Genomic DNA, 19,742 nt, shown 5'->3' with positions numbered 1-19,742 from the left:
AGTGTTTATATTCAAGGAAAACCTTTTCATGCCCATGTTTAGACTCTGATCTATGTTGTAGATTGACACGCGTGTGCTCAGCCGTTATTTAGCATAAACAGCCTCGTAGGGCAGGTCCAGCCTCACCTACACCTATACAACCATACTTTTTAGGGGCAGCTGAGCTTCATAACTGCAGCCTCACATGCCATGAATCAGCACCATATGCCAGAAAGAGTGTAATGTGCCCAAGTTCAGTCTTCCATGCCCATGTACCACTATCACTTGCCAAGTTCGCGTTCATATATCCATGCACCTTCCCAATATACAATATAACGTTATATACCCTACCCAGGGTGAACTTTACATCATTATGTAGTACCATGTTCTGGTGGGGAAAACTAACATTCCCATTTCCAACATTACCTGCACATGTAATGCTACCTCTTTGTCATAAACCTTTCATACACCAACATGTACTGCCACCTTATATCAGGGATAGGTTCATATGCCCAGGTACAGCGTAAAATGCCCATGCACTGCGATTGTATTCCAGGAACAGTATCAGGTGCCTGTGTACAGATTCAGGCCCATTTAAATACATTATTTGCCCAGAACCTAATTTGTTCAGATTCACTTTCAGTCACATCATGTACTGCCACAATATACCCAAAAAATGCTCATATGTATTGGTTCAGATTTACATGCCTGTGTACTGCCATATATACCAGGAGCAAGATCATGTGTTTAGGTTCAGACACACATGTTCATGCACTAGCACAAATTGCCAAGTACCATTTGATAAGCCATTTCTTCATTTGACATCCCCATGTACAAGGAAATACTCAATCAACCCAGGTTCAGTTGTATGTCAAGGACCTCTGTATTGCCCAGAAAGTCCTGGAAGGTCAAGGAGCAGAATTCATTCAAATCAAAATCCCACTCAAACAATAAACCAGAGATCTAAGATTGGGAAAGAGCATAATTATTATAAACCAAAAGAATAGACAGAGAAAAACACTGGCGCGCAATACTGAAAGAATTCTCACCACACAGGACCGCCTGGAATTCAGGAAACGTCTAAAAACATGGCTCTTTAATACTAATGTTCAGCATACAACCAACAAGCAGTGAAATCAACCGCTTCATAAATCATATTTCACATTCAGACACAACCTAAGGGGATGATGCCCCGCCTCCTCATAGAACATAACACACAGCTTTCAGAGAACTAAAATGGCTAGACATCAACACGGCAAGACAAAACCACCAAAACGCTATGAGAACAATCCTCGTCTGCCCGAATATGAACACCACAACAGAGGAGAAGGTTACGCATCAACCACCAAAAGTAAAACAACCTCCACCACAAAGCTACTGACAGCAAGACCAATTACTTAACATCACCACAGAAACCCACAGGAACATGACTTACCTATTTGATTAACCCACGGTTTCTCTGAACCTCACTCACTACACATTAACACAAGCTCATAGCTTAGAAAAGACCTTCGCTCAAACTTCGAACAACACAAAATGATTACACTTTTAACTCCATCTAACATTTTGTGCCCCAGGCCAATACATCCCACATGGCCGCTCCTCTGGGCTCTACGCCTTTGAAGCCATCTACACTTCACACCTAGGAAGCTTTTAAACACACAGAGCTCAGTATACTTCCAATATGCAACCTTAAGAAAAACACACTACAATCTCACCCTATGCTTCTAACTAACCAAAACAAACTGGCAAATGACAGGGGTGCACAGTACACATCCTGATAGCATTACATGAGATAACATAACATAACATGTAGCATTTATATGTAAAGAACTGCTGCATATGTTATGTGATATCAGGCACTTTTCTAGCTTTGTGGCGCTTTCAGCGGTCTTTGTAGGCAAGACACTATTCTTTGTAACTGGGTTGACCCCATGTATGTATTTAAGGAAGTTGCATTACTGTATGGAGCCTTTCCCAAATGTTGGGTGCTAGTGTTAATTAAGCAATATGCCCCGAGCGGCAGGGGTATTACCGACTCAGTTAATGCCCTGGGGCCCATAGTTATAGGCCCGAGCGAAGCGAGTGCCTTAACGAAGGCCCCGGGGCATTACCAGAGTCGGTAATGCTCCCACCGCGAGGGGCATATAGCTATTAGTACCCCAGCCCGCAAAAACTGCGTGACCGGAGCACTAAAAGCTTTTTTTTTGTACCGAAACGCTGCAGCGTTTCAAAAAAAAAAAAAAGACAACAAAGAAAATTGCTGCCATGGAAAGGGAAAACCGAGTCTGTTTTCCTTTTCCATGGCGGCTATCGGGAGCGGAAACGCTGGAAACAGAAGCGTTTCCAGCGCATCCACTCCCGAAAAAAAAAGGAGGTAAGTGCGTTTTGGAGGGCGGAAGGGAGGGGAAGGGGAAAAAAATAACAGACCTGGGTCCCCTCCAAGGGATAGAAGGTAAGTGGGGTGGGGAGGGAGGGAGGGAAAGAAAAAAGCCAAAGCCTTACCTGAGGCCCCTGTGGGGGGCCAAGGCAGCCTCTCAGCCGTGGTGAGGCTCGGAGCGGGGATGCCCCGCTTTGAGGCTCCACATTGGCTGAGGGGTTGCCACGCCCCCCGCCGGGGACGAAGGCCGTGGAATCCCAACACAGGGATTCACGGCCTGGTAATGACTCGGCAAGAGCCAATCAGAATGGCTCTTTCATTCTGATTGCGCCCTCGCTGGGTACTAATGTGAATTAGTACACATATTGTCAATATGCTTTATCCACAAGAACCAAGCCACTATGTCTCTCAATGTTGCTGATATGTATTGTACGCCACATGGAGAATAACAATTGCTCATTGTTGCCTCTCTTTTTCTTTTTCCCTCTCTCGCCCCACCTCTCTCTTGTTCGGATTCTTCATTTATGAACTTTATGTGTTTCATGGGTGATATTGGCCCAAATGCAAAGCATGATTTGCTGTACTTGATTCATCTTGATAACACGTATGCAAATGGGATGGCAAACAACGTTAACTATCATGGATATTATGGGTATCAGGTAATGATGTCTCTATATATATGGTTGCCGTACAAAATGTCGCTGGGAAAAGTGTGCGGCGACATCATATAGGTGACCATATATATAGAGACATTGGGGGCGGCTTGAAAAAATAAAAAAGGTTGCAGGGGGATGCAGGGGTATCCCCCGCACTGTAAGAGGATTCAATTCAACACTACAGCTAAGTCAGCGCCTAGTCTATAATACTGAATGAAAACCCTTATTGATATATCTTTAGGTCCAGTTCATGCGTTCTGGATGACTACCCCTATATAACACCCCTCTCTTGGAATCCCCCTGACCCCACTGAGCCAAGAAGTAGTTCTGTTTTGCAAGTTTAAGAGGTTTATTTGATAATTTAAAATAGATATATATATGTCACACCTTGTAATAAATTAATAATTGAATAGCACACTTAATCTGATATGATAAAGATTGACAACAGAGAATCTGGCACTAGCACACTTCTTTATAATTACTAAGGAGTTGAGATGAAATGGATAAGGTAGCACACTGGTAAATAGGTACAGAAGTATAATGTGGTAGAAATTGCTTTATAGAGTTCAAATGGATGTAATGTTGAATGAAAATGCAATACAGAAAATACTCAATATGATTTCAACAAACAAGGTAATCACTTTTCTCTGGCAATCCCCTCCCCCCCTTGATGCAATGCAAGGAAATGGAAGGAAGCACACAGTTCTCAGAAATGCAATCAATGTAATCAGTTCAATCCCCCCCAAGCTTACAGAAAACAGATAGGAGTTTTGAAAACACAGGCCCAAATGCTTTTATATGTGTTAGCAATGGATGAGAAATATGCTGGAAATGCTTTTGAATTCCCTTTCAGAGGTTCAGGGTGAGTGGTATCTATTTGTAAGAGGATTCAATTCAACACTACAGCTAAGTCAACGCCTAGTCTATAATACTGAATGAAAACCCTTATTGATATATCTTTAGGTCCAGTTCATGCGTTCTGGATGACTACCCCTATATAACACCCCTCTCTTGGAATCCCCCTGACCCCACTGAGCCAAGAAGTAGTTCTGTTTTGCAAGTTTAAAAGGTTTATTTGATAATTTAAACAATAGATATATATCACCCTTTATAGTAAATTAATAATTGAATATCACACTTAATCTGATATGATAAATATTAACAACGGAGAATCTGGCACTAGCACGCTTCTTTATAATCACTAATGAGTTGAGATGAAATGGATAAGATAGCACACAGGTGAATAGGAACAAAAGAAGAAGGTGGTACAGAATGCTTTATGTAAGCTCAGGTGGATGCAATATTCAATGAAAATGCAATACAGAAAATACTCAATATGATTTCAACAAACAAGGTAATCACTTTTCTCTGGCAATCCCCTCCCCCCCTTGATGCAATGCAAGGAAATGGAAGGAAGCACACAGTTCTCAGAAATGCAATCAAATGTGATTCAGTTCAATCCCAGCAAGCTTAGACAACAGAAAACAGATAGGAGTTTTGAAAACACAAGCCCAAATTGCTTTGATAGGTGCTGGCAATGAATTAAAAAAATATGCTAAACGCTTTTAATTCCCTTACAGAGGTTCAGGGTGAGTGGTATCTAGTTAATATTAGTCCAGGCTCACACTAGCAATGAGGCAGGGATAGTTAGCAGGTTAAACGAATTTCTGGCAAATGGAAGGCAAGCAGCAGCAGTTTTTACATGTGAAGAAATTGCAAATCGCGGTAAAATTCGCGGATGCGTGTTCCGCGATTGCGGTAAAACTATAAGTGGTAGGAATGCGGTTCTTGGTGCGATTCAAAGCTACGATTCTAAGCTATCAGAGGAAAGTTACTGCAAGTCTCTAGCCCAAACGGTCGCGGAGATATGAGCGATTTAATAAAGGTCGTTTTTGGGTTTGCAAATTTCAAAAGCTCAAAATGACAAGTGCAGCTTGCAACTAGCAAATCACAGGTGACAGCTAGGAGGCAGTTCTCCTTAGGTTAAATAGATTGAATTAGATGAATTTAAACTAAGAGATGGGTTCTACACAGTTCTGCTGGGTACTCACACTATATTCTTGAGTGAAATGGGCCTCGCCATGGATCTGGTCAGGGTTTTGGACTGGACTCTGGTCTGGTCTGGTCTGGCCTCTGCACTTCACAGTGATCTGGGTCAGCTCTCTCTGCTGGTCTGGGTCTCTCTGGGTACAGCACTGCTTTCTCTCTGGAGGTTTGATGGAGGTAAATATGGATTTTTCCGGCAGAGCGTCCCGCTGCAGATGGATTTGGAAGGTCCCTATCTGTCCTGTCTGTCTGCTTTTATGTGTTTAGAATGTGGGTGTGTTCTAGCATCACTGACCCTACCTCTCTCTCAGCTTCTAATTGGTCAAACTTCCATTTGTCACTTGATTGGAGAATGAACTGTGAGTCAGAGTGATGTCATTTTACAGCCTGCAGAAAGTCCACTCCTCCTGTCAACTTACACACAAATCTAGATTTGAAACAAATACATATTTGCAGAGGTACATATTGTTTTAAAATCATATGCACCCATCATGCATTACAGGAGGTATACCCTGTTCAAACTCTGCTCTTCGTGGGAGCTTGCATTCAGAACTGGCACATATTTCACTTTTTAACTGATTTTGCAATTTCTGACATTGACCCAACTTTACATACATGTGTGCAGGGAGTAGGGACATTAACTGATGAAGTTTCAGATTTTTAACATGCATACATTTAGAGTAATATCCATTTTTCCGCTAAAACCCCCCTGAACATGCCACCGGGTCGAAAAACCTCTTAAAATGTGGGCAGAAAAATCACAAGAATTATGGTATCATTTATAAAATTTTCACATGTCCGCTCTATGAGTTATTCATCTTTTTAAAGTTATGTTCTGGCTCCAAAGGGGTGTGGTTTCCCAGGTCACATGGTATAGAAACCAGTCTTTCCAGTTTCTGCCAAGCCAGCTTGCTCTCACAGGCAGTGCCCCTCCCAGCTCCTGCCAAGAGGAAGCTACATTTTACGACTACGTAATAAAAACCTTTGCTTGAGTGAAGAGGGCTTTGTTCACTCTCCTACAGAGCACAGATAATTCAATTATCAGATAGATTGCATATCCTTAGTGTGGGCAGCAAAAGGAAGGTTGGCCTGGGAACACAGCTGTGACTCAAGTTTCCTCCTGATGGGGGTAGTTGCCAGGCAGAATTCAGTTCCTTAAGCCAGGTTTCAGATAAAATGTCACTTTTTGTTCCCCAGTCTAAGTCAAGACATTTTTTTACATATGCAGCTATGATGCTGATTCTAAGTTTAAACTATGACATTTAAACAATTTCAACCTATGTGACACTCAAAAGTAGGTCACTCAGTCAATTTAAACATTTAGATTTTTAGTGTCTTTCAGTCCAATGCAACTTAAACTGCTGACTCCATAGCAGTTTTGTTATAAGCATTGTTTTGGGCTCTTCATTTCCCAGATTTTGTAGGCACACAACACTCCATTCTACCAAATGTCTGCTGGTGTTCAGTAAATATTTTGCACATATTGCAATGTTTGAAAATAGGCATTTTGACTTGCCTTCAGGGAAACAGAGTGGTTTTAAAACGCTGGCTTTTGGATAGTGGTGAGTACTGGTACTGCACCCATTTTTGGGATTTAAGAAAATGAATTCCCCACGATTCTAGGTTGCATTTGGCAATCAGCATTGCCATTCCCAATGGTTTCAGACTACTGTGCGGGTAGTCCAATGGTGGTTTTAGGCAGCGTCCTTCTGTGCCCATAACATCGGCAAAAATGGGTGGCAGCCTATTCTTCCTGCATTTCCCTGTGCATTTTCTGGGAAGCTCTGGCCATCATGATGTTTTCATGTCAGTACTGCACAGTTTTGAGGTAGGGCTCGGATGCATGGGTAAATACATCCCACAGCACCTTCCATGTAATAATATCCCCGCGAAAAACAGGCATTTTTCGGCGAATATTTTGCATCGTGACATTTTTGCGAAGACATTATCACATGGATTGCACACACCTTGGTGGAATTGGTCGGTTATTGACACATATTTTGGTTGATTTTGTTTGTATTTATAACATTTCCAGCCTTGAGAAAGACCTGGAGGGATTGAAACACGTGTTGGCTGTAACTGAAACAATCTTGCAGATTTTAATCCCAAATTAAAACCAAATATTGAATACAGGTTTTACAAGTGCAATTAATGCTGTAACCTAAACTAATAGAACGTTATAAAGGATGTAGATAACTGTTCAAGCTGATCTTGCAAGTTCTCCGTATAGGAATTGTGGTTCCCTTTGTGAAAGTACCTGTGATCCAGTAGAGAAGGTGAAGGAAAAAACAAGGTCGCTCGAGCGGAGGTCCAAGAACACACCGGACGCAGGGGTGGCACCCACAAAAAGGGAGGAGCAATACATGCAAAAACCTTACCCATTCGGCATGAGGATGTAGCTAAGGGAGAGGAAAATCCAGGTGAGGCAGAGTTCCAAGAATCCAGACAAAGTCATATAGTTCCAACAAAAAAACGAATCCAAGAAAGGGCAGTTTACTCCAAGTTCCAGAAGCAGTCCAAGGTCAGAAGAAGGAAACGAGTCAGAATACCAAAGTCACCCAAGATCCAATTCAGCACCAACAATGATCCAGAAAAACAAACCCACTGGTCATGGTTCACGAGGAGAAGCAACAAACAAGAATAACGCACCACAGCAGTTAATGACACAGCTGTGAGGCACCGTTATGAGACTGCCTTAAGTACCATTTTCGTCCGATATTCCAAAACGCTTGCCAGTGACATAAGTGCTTGCATGTAAAGTGCAAGGCGCAGTGGGAAACTTAGTAATTTGCCCCCAGGCGAGTGTAGAGACATCACAGGACTCGCCAACCTTGATTCAGCAAGCGGTGCGATCCCTGGAGTCTGGCACCTGGAAAGTGTACCTCAAAGGTTTCAAATGCACAGGGTCAGCCACAAATGCCCATGAAGCCCGATCTATAACAACTTTTTGGGATCAGGTTCAACCTCACATGTCTATACATCTATTCATTAATATATTTTGTATACCTCCATAACATATGCTGTGGACAACATTATAGGTCCAGGTTTGGCCTCACATGTCCATGTACAAGTTTCATCCTCATGCACCCATGTGCCACCACCATTGGCCGTGAACAGTTTCACATGCTCCGATCATCCCCACAAACCCATGTACCGCCAACATGTACCAGGATCCGCTGTCTATATTCCCATTTTTAGCCACATATTGAGCTTTACTGTCATTATTAGAGGCAGGAAACCACTTCAAATGCCAAGTTTCACCCTCACAAGCTCAATGCTGTGATGGCATCTGGGTGTAGATGAAGGATGGTGATGTCACATGGGCATCTGTGTGTGGAGGAAGGTTGGTGAGATCATATGGACCCTGGAGTGTTGGTGAGACAGGGTTCTATGGGGTTCTACAGTGACAGTTGGAGTTGCTGTGCTGGCTGGGGTGGATGTCCCAGTACTTCTAGCACATAACATACCTGTGCTCACAGTCAGGAATGAACTTACCTTCTGACTCCAGCGTGGTGTGTGAGCCTGAGAATCCTCTTACTTCATTGGCGACAAGGATGTCTTGGCTGATGGGAAGGGGCAGCAGGGGATGAAGTACAGCCTTCCAGGGGTGACATCCATCCAGTAAGGGGCCAGTTCCTTGAGGGCTGGAAGGAGGTGGTCCAGAGGCACCTGCAGGCTGGGTGGCGCAGGAGCAGTTGCTGTTCGGTGCAATGTCCAGTCTGGGTGGCCTTGAGGGACCTGGACCAGGAGGAAATTGTCCAGGATACTCAGTGGGCCGGGTGGTGCTGGAGGCAGTACTCTCCCTTATCTCAGCAGCTTGAGGGTGCTGGAGAAGCAGCAGCTGGCCTGTTGTAAGGTGAGGCCCATGAGCGGAGGGAGCTGCAGGCCGGCTGGCGCTGCAAGGAGGGAGCAGTAGCAGATTTCCTACTCCAGGAGGTTCTGGCACAGCAGCCTGCTGCACTGCTCCTGGGGGCTCTGCCAGCGGGTCAGCGGAGGATCTCCGCCTAAGTGTGGCGCCTTGGGCATTGGTGAAGAGACAGCAGAGCGGAGTCCATGGTGGCGTTGTGAGGGACTGGAAAGCGAAGTTGTCACAGTGAAGAGGGACTTCCAACAATGTCCAATTTGGACTAATTGCCTTTGGCCGTGCGATGCAGGTGAGGGACAGGAGAGTGGAGTGCCTTATCACAGTGCCTTCAGCAACACCGTGGGAGGAATATATTTTGCTGTGGGCCGGGTGGCACAGCAACAACAGCTCGGGCGGCAAGGCTGGTAGGGGCTTTGACTGTATTGGACAGTAGCAGTAGTGTTTCTACTTGGGAGCAGGCCTCAGTAATGACGACGTTGTCAGCGCTGGAGTGCTGTTCCAGCAGAGGCAGCTGGAACACGAAGCCGACTTGGAAGACGGCGTGTGTTGTAAGAACATTGTGGTTTGTGACATTCTTGCTTTGGATTGGGAGCGTAATGTGCTTTCCCCGCAGAAAGGTAAAGAGCAACACCTGAGGGACAAAGTTCACAAGGCACATCGACAGAGGTAGCAGGGCCGGTAGCAGGAACGGCTGGTCCTGGCGTTGCCTTAGGGAAGTGCAATAATGAACATGGAGCTAAGAGACGGTGTTCAGGTTCCGCGCAAGGCGATGGTGCAGATTATGACCCAATTGATGGTAAAAGAAAATGCTGCCTTTCTGGCATGACTATGGATGATAAAACGTGTTCCATCTGCACCGTGGGAGTGCAGTTCCGAGAAGAGTTTTGTGACAAGTGCAGTAGCATTGTGGAGAACTTGAGGGAGCTTGACCTGATCTTTGGGGCTTTTATGTATGGATGAAGGCCCTCACTATAACAGAGGACTAGAACGGGTTGGTTTTGGGAATGCCAGTAATTGTCTTGTCTTTTAATGTTGTGACCTCAGGAATTTTAGTGCTAGAGGGTTGGATGATGGACTGATGTTAGTGCCTAAGGCCTGTCAGTTAAATATGTTGTGTTCATGTGAGTGGCCTTTCCTGTTTAGGACATGGTTTCAAGTGTATGTGGACTTGTAAGTGCGGGGGTGCACTTAGAGTTGGGGCCATTGTGCTTGTGGTTCGATTGTGGTTTTTTTGTGACATTGTTTTCCTTTCCAGGGGGCTATGTGTACACGTGAGTGCGGGGATGCATTGGTGTGTTGGGTCGTATGGACTTGTGGGTCTTGTTTTGGGATTTTATTTTGTTTAATCTCTTTGGACATGAGGGTGCGGGGTAAGCGCTGGTACTCAAGCGCTGTATCTCAGTTGCTGAAACTCGATGTGGAGTTTTGGTTCCATGTTTTTGGGGCTAAGCACATTATGTAGTTTCATGTTTTCATGTTGTTATGTTTTGTGTGTTGTTCGTAGGGGATTTTCCCCTGGTAGATTTGGTGCATTTCTCAGGATGGCCCTGAGTGTAGGTCCTGAGTGTTTTGCAATTCGGTGATGCAGGGTTCCGAATGGCCGGCTGGGTTCTGAGTGTTTTTGTGATGCAGTGAGGGGTGCATTTCTCAGGTGGGTCTGGGTGGGTCTAGGGTGTTTTTGCAGGTGCTGCAGTGTTGCAGTGAGGTGCTGCTGGGTTGTTGTTATTTTGTTTGTGCGTTGCATCAAGCAACTTCTTTTCTATCTTCTATGCCAGATGTCAGGCTCAGGTCCTGGACTTGTTGGGGTTGTGTGTACTTAGCATTTTTCAAGTTCCGTTGTTTGCCTGCTTACTGGAGTCGCATTGTGGGGGTTGCTCGGTGGTTGCAATTTGTATTGTGTTGATGGGATGTTAAAGGATAGAGTGGAGTTGCTGAGTTGTTAGTTCCAATAGGTTGGTGCTTGGGACATGTTTCCAGTTGGTGGTTGGAGCTGGACTTTGGGCTTCAGGTGTTTCCAGTGGGTAGTTTAGCTGGAGTTTGGATCTCATTTGTTTTTTAACTTTCCTTTGATGTTGGTGGGTTCATCTTGGTGTACCAGTTCCAGTTCTCCATTTTTCACTGGAGCTTGTGCGTTTTCAGGTTTGCTTTGCAATGGTGTTGGCTTTCATATCTACGCATGCCATTTCCAGTCTTCAATATTTTCCTCTGTCATTCCTATTACCTGGTTTTGATTGTTGCTATCAAGGTCATGGCACTGCAGGGTTTTCATGTGATCATCTTGTGTGTGTTTCACTTTTATGGTGTGTTGGTATTGTGGTGTGCGGTTTATTGGCATGCACAGGTCGGGAGTTGTGTGTTGGTCTTAATTGGTCTGCGTGCTGGCCACACGTGGCTTGTGCAAGAAGTGATTGGTAGTGTTGTGGATTTTCTCCTTGTGTTGTTTAGAAGGGAGGGAGGAGTGCTGTAATGGCATCTGGGTGTAGATGCAGGATGGTGATGTCACATGGACATCTGTGTTTGGATGCAGGATGGTGAGGTCATATGGAACCTGGAGTGTTGGTGAGACGGGGTTCTATGGGGTTCTACAGTGACAGCTGGAGTTGCTGAGCTGGCTGGGGTGCATGTCCCAGTACTTTTATCACCCAACGTACCTGTGCTCACAGTCAGGAATAAACGTACCCATAACTTGGTGGCGTGTCAGCCTGAGAATTCCATTACTTCATTCAACAACAGTTTCAAAGAAACTGCTTTATTTGTCCAGGTACATTCTCACATAACAATGGCACTACCTACCTATTCTAATAAAATATACCTATGACGCGTGCCACACACAGGCTAGTACAGCATCAAATGACACAAGCAGTTTCATGCGGCCAGGTGTATATTCACATGCCCCTGTACAATCATTATATAAAAGGAGTGGCTTCAGGAGCACACGTTCAGGTTCATAATAACGCCCCAAAATATAATATGTCCAAGCATAATTTTTAAAGATCGGGGTTAATGTGTCCAGATTCAGCCTCATACGCATCCTCTTCATCTACCTCTTTCACATACAAGGAAAGACTGCTGCGATCTGCACTATGAACAACTTCATATGTTGAGTTCCGCCTCACGTGTTATATACCAAAATAATATACTCTGAACAGAGCTACATGCACAGGTACAACCTCACATGACCATGTACTGCCATCATTTGCCAGGAAAAGATTTGCATGCCAGCTTTAGTTTGTCATAGACATGGCATTTGCCAGTTCAAGTTTTTTTTATTTCCACTGTGCATCTCATAGATCCATTTACTAGCATTATCACGTTTGAGGGAAACCCTGATATATCCAGATTCACACTCACCTTCCTATGTACAAAAACCATATGCCAGAACTAGCTTAATATTCCCATTCCTCGCTGGGAATACCATACCTGTGCGTGTGTGTGTAAACAATAGAAACAGAATGTCAGATTGTTAGTTTTTGCCTCCAGCCTACTGATTTAGAACCACTAATCAGTCAGTGAACAGACTGTGCACTGCAGCAGATCCTGGCCGATACCACATCAGTTGTCTGCGGTCCGCCCAATGGGTTGGGTTGCAAACCATCTGCCACTGTGAGTCAGAAATTCTGAATGGTTAGGGGCTAGAAGTAATGTAATGTAATATGGCTTTTGTATAGAGCCTTTTTCCATTTGTATGGTCTCAAAGCGCTGTAGGTGAACATCCACAGGGAACCAAAGTCTGTGGTATGGGAGATTCGTCAGATGAGTTTAGATTACATGTGTGCATTTTAGCCAATATGAAGGTAGATAGGGGTGGCCCAGTCCCTGGTAGGGACCGATATCGAGCTGGCTTGTGGGTGGGTGCTGTGACGTTATAGAGAGAGTCTGCAAGTCTTGGAGACTGATTATGTTTCCAGCTTTATGGTTTTTTTTGTTGTGGGATTTGTTTTTTTGAATAAAAAAGATAAAGTTCCAACTCAAACATCATTCCTTGTTGCCCATAGTGAACTACACTATTGGGTTCCGGTAGAATGCCTCCCATCTCCAGGTATCTTTTTCTTGATGCTTTCACAGTGCCCAGGGAATTACTCCCTTCCCTGGGCACTTCCTTGTCTTTACTTTGAGGTACACAAGATCAGGGGGTATGGTTTCCTTCCCCTAACCTCTCTGGGATATGCGGTACAGAACACCAGAGGATATGACTTTCTTCCCCTGGTCTCTTTCAGACTCTTTGCCACAGTTCTCGAATGCCAGAGAATTGACTCCCTTACCCAGGCCCTTCCGAGGCTCTTTATCAAAGTTCGTGGAGGCTGGGGGGTTTGCTTCTCAAGCTTTCTGAAGCAGTTCACAACACCAGGGGGAATGGCTCCCTTCTCTTGGTACTGTATTTCCACAGTTCTACTACACCAGGGAGTATGCTTCTGTTCCCCTGGTTTTCCTTTCACTTTACTTTAAGATATTGTAATTGTGTGTCCCAGGCCCCTAGGACTCTGCTCATTACTCTTGGCAGGCATGGTTCACTCTCCTGCTAAGTGTTGTGCCAAAGAAGAGGATTTCTCATGCTCTTCTCAACTTTTTATGGGTCACAGACCCATACTTCTCTCAATGATTGCTCTGCCTGGCCTGGCTCACTCCACTGCCAGGTACAGTGCTGAAGAAGAGGATTTGTGATGCTCTTCTTATTTGGGTGTGAGTCCCAGACCCGACTTTCGAATTATTCAAAGTCTTTCAAAGCCCCACCAAGTGTTCTGGCAACCCTGGTACCTGTTATGCCCTGTGCCTACATTCTCTGGGTGGTGTGAAGCTTTGTCGTGCCTCTCGTCAGGGTCTGTGTGATCTTCGATCGTCCTCGTGTGCGCTGCAGCTTCTCCAAGCCACTCTGCTCCTCGCCGGCAGTGTGTCTGCCTTCGACAGCGATGTCCAGAGGTCTTCGTCAACATGAGGTTTGCTTGCGTAGCTTCACAGGCCATCTGACCTCAGCGAATGGTAAGTGAGCTTTCCAGCAAGTCGGTAAGTATCCCAGATGTCATCTTCAAACCCTTCTGCTCTTCTGCTCTCAAAATCCCAGTTCCTCCAGGGATTACTTTCCTCTGGTTTCTTCCAAGGATGGTTGAACCCTCTTTCGAGTCATCCCTTAATTTTTATGCTCACACCATGTCCACATTGACTGGAGCACTCACTTTGGGGCAATGGTGCATTCCTCATCGCTATGCAGTTCTTCGCCCCAGTACTGACATAGTTAATCTCTGCTAGATCAACTGGATTCTTCCTAGTCTTCCAGTGTACTCCAGGTAGGTAGTTCCTGCTCTTCCTCAACTCAGTGTTTCTCCTGAGGGTTGGAATATCTATCCTACACAGATACATGGAAGTGTGGGGATTCAGTGTACACTTTATAAGGTATGAGGATGAAGGAGGTTTTGGTGTAGTGTGGACATACTGCAAGAAGAGAGAGCTGCATTATTCCTTGCTGGAACTTTTATTTGTTGTGGAATCTGGGGAAGGAAGCCGTTTCTTGGAACTGTGAACAGTGTACACTTGGAACTTTTTGGTTGGATTTTCATCTTTTTTTTAATTTGAACATTTGTGCACCTTGAAATCCAGAAGAAATATCCTTTGCACCTTAGAGTTCGTTTTTGATTGTGAAGGCAATAATAGGATTTCGGACACAGCATGTATTTTTGTTTTGGACATCTTGATGAAGGACAGACCCATTGTTTTTTGTTAAGGTAGGGAAATATCTTAAAGCGTAGCTAGGTTCAACACGTTGGCAATCTTAAAGCGTACCTAGATTTAAAAAAAATGGCTACGATTAAACAGCAGCTAGATTAAAAAACAGTGGCAATCTTCAAAGTGCAGCTAGATTCTGAACAGTGATAATCTTAAAGCACAGCTAGGTTCAAAACAGTACCAAACTTAAAGCACAGCTAGGTCAAAAAACAGTGGCTATAACCAAAAGACAGCTAGGTTCAAAACACGTGCAGGATTTCAGTAATACAGCACTAGCTGTGGCAGCCAGGATTTGGGGTATTGGCTTGGCTCGGGTGCCCAGTGCGAACAGGCAAACAGGTGATTGAGGTGCCAAAGGAGGTGCCCTTTGCCTGAGCCCTCAGCTTGCTAACCGGGCAAGACTGTTCTGGGTGAGCCTCTAAAGGTGGATAGCCCCAGTCACATTTCCAGGGCACTGGCCTTTCCAGAGCAGGAATGTCTGCCATTGGGAGCATGGAGTGGGGAGAGGCGGGGCTGGGATGCGTGATGCACAGAGGGGAATTGAAGGGAAACCAGGCAGGCATAATTGGGAAGTGCCAAAGAAACACGTCCTTACCCACGAGGGCGAGAGCCTTCAGTTTCGATGCTAAATGACACAAGTGATAAAGAAAGAGCAATATAATAGTCAAAGGTCAAGAAGATGGACATTTGCATGTGAGCACCAAAGCAGATAATAGATTGTGACCGATTATCGGGGTTAAAATGCTGCGTACATGTTGAGGCATGTGCCAGCAGTTTAAAGGACACACTCACTCTGCACACACACACTCTACACACTCACACTCTCTCTCTCTCTCTCTCTCTCTCCGCTGGAACAGGAAAATGCATTTCTTGTGAAAAGCTGCTCTTATGGAAGTGGCAGAAAGTGTTGACATGGGGCCTTTTTTTATTATAGAAATGTGTGAATGCTATGTGGGTGCCTTTCAGAGGGGGCATTCTCTAATAAGCATGCAGACATTCACCATACAAATGATGGACTTCATTTTATACGTTCACATGTCCAAATAATAAATATGTGCTAGGGGGAGACACGACCCAGTCAATACCCAGTGATCCCTAAATTGAGCAGACAAATTTACACAATCACGCTCCCACCAGGCGTTTTAAAGGACAACTTTCAGGCCTCTGCCAAAAACCATGGAGTCCTACAGCACACATTTATAAGTGGCTAAACCCACCATGCTATCTATGAGAGTCCAGTATCGTTCAGCAGCAGCAGCAGGTGGCTTTTCTATGCTGGCTGTGTACAGTGGATTTTTATAGATGGATCTAGCTGTATTACTTGATATATACTGTGTAATACATCCCTTATTCCTTTCCAATGTTGATTTTCCTTGCGTGTGCAAATGGAAGCGATGATTTTGTTAAAGAGCTGCATGTGGAGGAGAGGAGTGCTGGGGCAAAGCGTGGCTGGGCAGCCACCCAGGGCACCACCTGTGGGGCTTGGAGGGTGCACAGAATAAATAAAGTGCATCTCTACTGTGGGTGTGGGATTTCCTTGCAGCAGCCTTCAGGCATCTACTACGTGGTCTCCTTCTTTATTGATTAACAGTTATGTGTGACCATTGGGCACATTGTCATTTAATAATGCTGGGGATAGCCGAAACTATTGTTATAGAAGGTATATATGTGCTCAGCACTTTTTTTTTCTGGCTATCGTGGACGGATACATATATGGCAGTATTATGACCCATAGGGCCTCATTACGACCCAGGCGGTAAGTTACCGCCTGGGCCGTGACTTTACCACCATGGCGTAAACTACGTTTACGCCATGGTGGTTGGCGGACTTACCGCCCCATTCCGACCTTGGCGGGGCGGTAAGTCCCCAATCCCCATTTACCCTTCCCCATTCCCATTTTTGCCCCATAGGGCATAATGGGAGTGGGGAAGGCGTTAATTACGCCACCGTAAATTACGGTGGCGTAATTAACTCCATGGTCCCTTAGCGCCATGGATTTTAACACCTGCTAAAAGCAGGTGTTAAAAGCGCCATGGCGCTAAGGGACCTCGTAATTGGCGGTAAGGGGTCGGCGCAGCTAACGCTGGCGTAAACCCCTTACCGCCAGGGTCGTAATGAGGCCCATAGTACATTAGGGCCTGATTCACAAAAGCGTTTTATAATGGCGCAATCCCACAGGAAAACGCTAAGTGAATCAGGGCCTATATGTCTTAAGTACATTCTTGTTGAATTCAGGTGATTCAAAACAGTCGTTAATGCTTATAAAATAGTGGCCTGAAAGGTAATGGGTTAATTTTAGCATTTCAGCTAATCCCTATCTGGATTCCTGACACGTATAGGGGATTTTAAAGCCCGTTTCGGCCTACAAAAACATCAATCTGAAAGTTAATAGGTTAATTTCCAGTAAAAGTCCTTCTGAACCAAGAAAGCTTTCAGTCACTATAGCGTGGGGTAGCACAGAGGCATGAGTTAAAGTAATTGCTTGTCTCATTTGTTTTCTTTAGTATAGAGCATGTCAACATTTGGAATAAGAAGTTATTGTTTTTGATTATTGGCAGGTAAGGACCAAAAGTAACAAGTCATTCTTTTGTTTAGATAATTTGTAGAAAATGTGAATATATACAAGCTGCAACGTTAGAAAAATCTCAATAGGTGGGGTACAGGAGGAGGAAGGAGGATCAACAGAAATGAAATGTATTTTATGCCACAGGAACTCTCCTCACCTGACAGGGAAAATAAACTAAAACAAGGGTGGATGGAACCCGGGCGGCCTGGTCTCTGCATGCCCCCAGATGGAATGTTCCCTAAGTGTTCTGCCTCCATTGTTTCGCCAGTGTCAAAGGTCATGCCCCCGGTGCATACCTGCACTTACCTCTACTGATTGCTTAACTAAGTGTTCCTGACAATGAACCCTTACCTTGGACGTCTTTTTTCATCCGTGCCTTGGCCACAATACTCCAGTTATTGCAACCAGCCTGTAGAAAAGCCAAAGGTTTGCTTTGCCAATGTGTGGTTTCGTCAGTGCTTCTTTACTGCTTTTCAGTGTGTGATGTTAATCAGTAATGAAAGACACTGCACAATGTAAACCACTCTAGCTCTACAACTATTTCTAAGAATACAAAAAAATAAAAATACTGGAGAATTGTTGTGATTGGGACACATTTTTAGACAAGCAGTGTTGATGAATTCTGGCCGGCATGTACAAAAAGTACCATTTGTTGGATTGTGCTTGAGCTTACAATTCTGCAAAGAAGTTTAACATAAAGGAGGTAATGTTCCTCCTAATTGTAGTTTGACGACGGGGACCTGAAATGTTTGCACTCAGACATAGCCAGGCCTCCACCTCCAAAATTTTCATCATTTGCATGGCGAAGTGCAAATGTGCAGGGCATGTATTCCCACGTTTGCCCTGCACATTTGTACTCTGCTATGCAAATGAGTACACGCTGCTTACCATGCATGCATGGTAAGCAGCGTTCACAATTACAATTAAATGCTGCCCGGCAATTAATTCTAATTGTACACGCTACCTGCCATGCAAGCACAATGGATCCCATTGGGGTTCGATGATTGAAAATGGTGTATGACGCTAATGGAAGGCGTTACACCCTTACTCAAGGTTTTTATGCCTTCCATTAATGTACGACCCCAACAAACACAAACTCCAAAATGTTAAGACTGCTCCTGGGCATGTACAAATGTGTATCAGCATTCACCTCCCAAACATTTTGACACATTGTTATTTCATTAACCTGCATGCCATTTGTATATTGCAGGTCAATCAATTTGGAAAGCCTTCTTCTTCACTCCAAATTTTTACCCTGACGGCGCTGATGGCTGCTTTGATACCTATGTCTGTTTTTGCTATGGAGATTTCTTCACTCGTCATGATCCCTCACTACTCTTCGATTTCTCCAAGGATACACAAGAGGAGACTCCTTTAACAGCGGAGACAGAGTATCGCTTTTATGACATCACCAACACCATTCAACAAGCGGCCAATAACCACCCAAAAACAATCCAGGCTATTTCCAGTTATCATGGGACAACACCATTTGGAAACCTTGGCTTCAGATATGCTGCACATCGTGGACTGATTTGTGTTGTTGTGACAATGATAAGTGGGCCGGGGAGTAACATAAATTAAAATGACGGAGCATCAGTTTACCTCAGTATCAAACCTTTGATCAAATGCATCTCAGATCAATAGAGCTTGAGTATCGATAACTTGATCTTTTTATTTTCACTCTCAGGTGATGATAGCTTATTCATTTGCTTGCTAACCCTGTTCACCAGGTTCTTATTAGTTATGTAGCATGTGATCTTGCTTGTTCATTTTCGTTCCCTGTGTGTGTGTTCAGAAGCACATGCTCTCAAGAAAAGAGGCACACATTCTAGAAACATGTTAATCTCACTTAATGCTTAATGCATATCACTTTTTGACATCATGATTACTGTTTAATAGTCCTCCGTGTATGCCTTGTAGCATAAATCGGATAATGTCTGTGTTAACCAGGCCACTATGCCACATAGAAACAAAAAAAAAAAAGTGTTAAAAAAAAATTAAAAAAAAAAAAGAAAAAAAAAAAAAAAAAGATGCTGTTGACACCAACAAATTGCACATTGTATTATCTATTGGTGACAATGGGCTGCACTTGCCATTCTGTGGCTAGCTGAATGCCATTACCAAACACTGGAATTAATACAAAGGATTGGAGGGAGTCCTAACTCTCCCATGGAATTCTAAAATAAATGGACGTATGTCCAGCCCTTTCCACAAAACACATTTTTCTAGCTCACATTTTACATTCACTTAAATTTCACTAACGATTGAATACTGTAACGTGCTAAGAGCTACGGTATGATCCTTACGGGTCTATGCAATGATTTATTCAGCCTCATGTGGAGTGTGACTTTGACATGTCTTCCACTGCAATGAGGCACCATTGTATCGTTTCAGGGTCAATATGGTACTGCCTACTGGCTAAGCAGTTTAATTTATCAAAATGCCAGGGGGTAGCCCAAGTGACAAATCATGCCTGATGGCAACTCAGTAAGCAACATCACATGACCCCTGACACAAGCGATGACACAGAAA

At 44.2% G+C, this 19,742-nt stretch overlaps 1 pseudogene; it reads left to right on the top strand.

Moving 5' to 3' along the window:
• Nucleotides 1-19,233, top strand: part of LOC138528800 (steryl-sulfatase-like) — a 2,216,653-nt pseudogene extending 2,197,420 nt beyond the window's left edge.
• Nucleotides 19,234-19,742: the final 509 nt, after the last annotated feature.

The sequence above is a fragment of the Ambystoma mexicanum genome, chromosome 7q (genome assembly GCF_040938575.1).
Source record: "Ambystoma mexicanum isolate Mex_15411 chromosome 7q, UKY_AmexF1_1, whole genome shotgun sequence".
Classification (NCBI taxonomy): domain Eukaryota; kingdom Metazoa; phylum Chordata; class Amphibia; order Caudata; family Ambystomatidae; genus Ambystoma; species Ambystoma mexicanum.
Note: the sequence above shows the minus strand (reverse complement) of the source record. Positions and strands in the feature narration are given on the sequence as shown.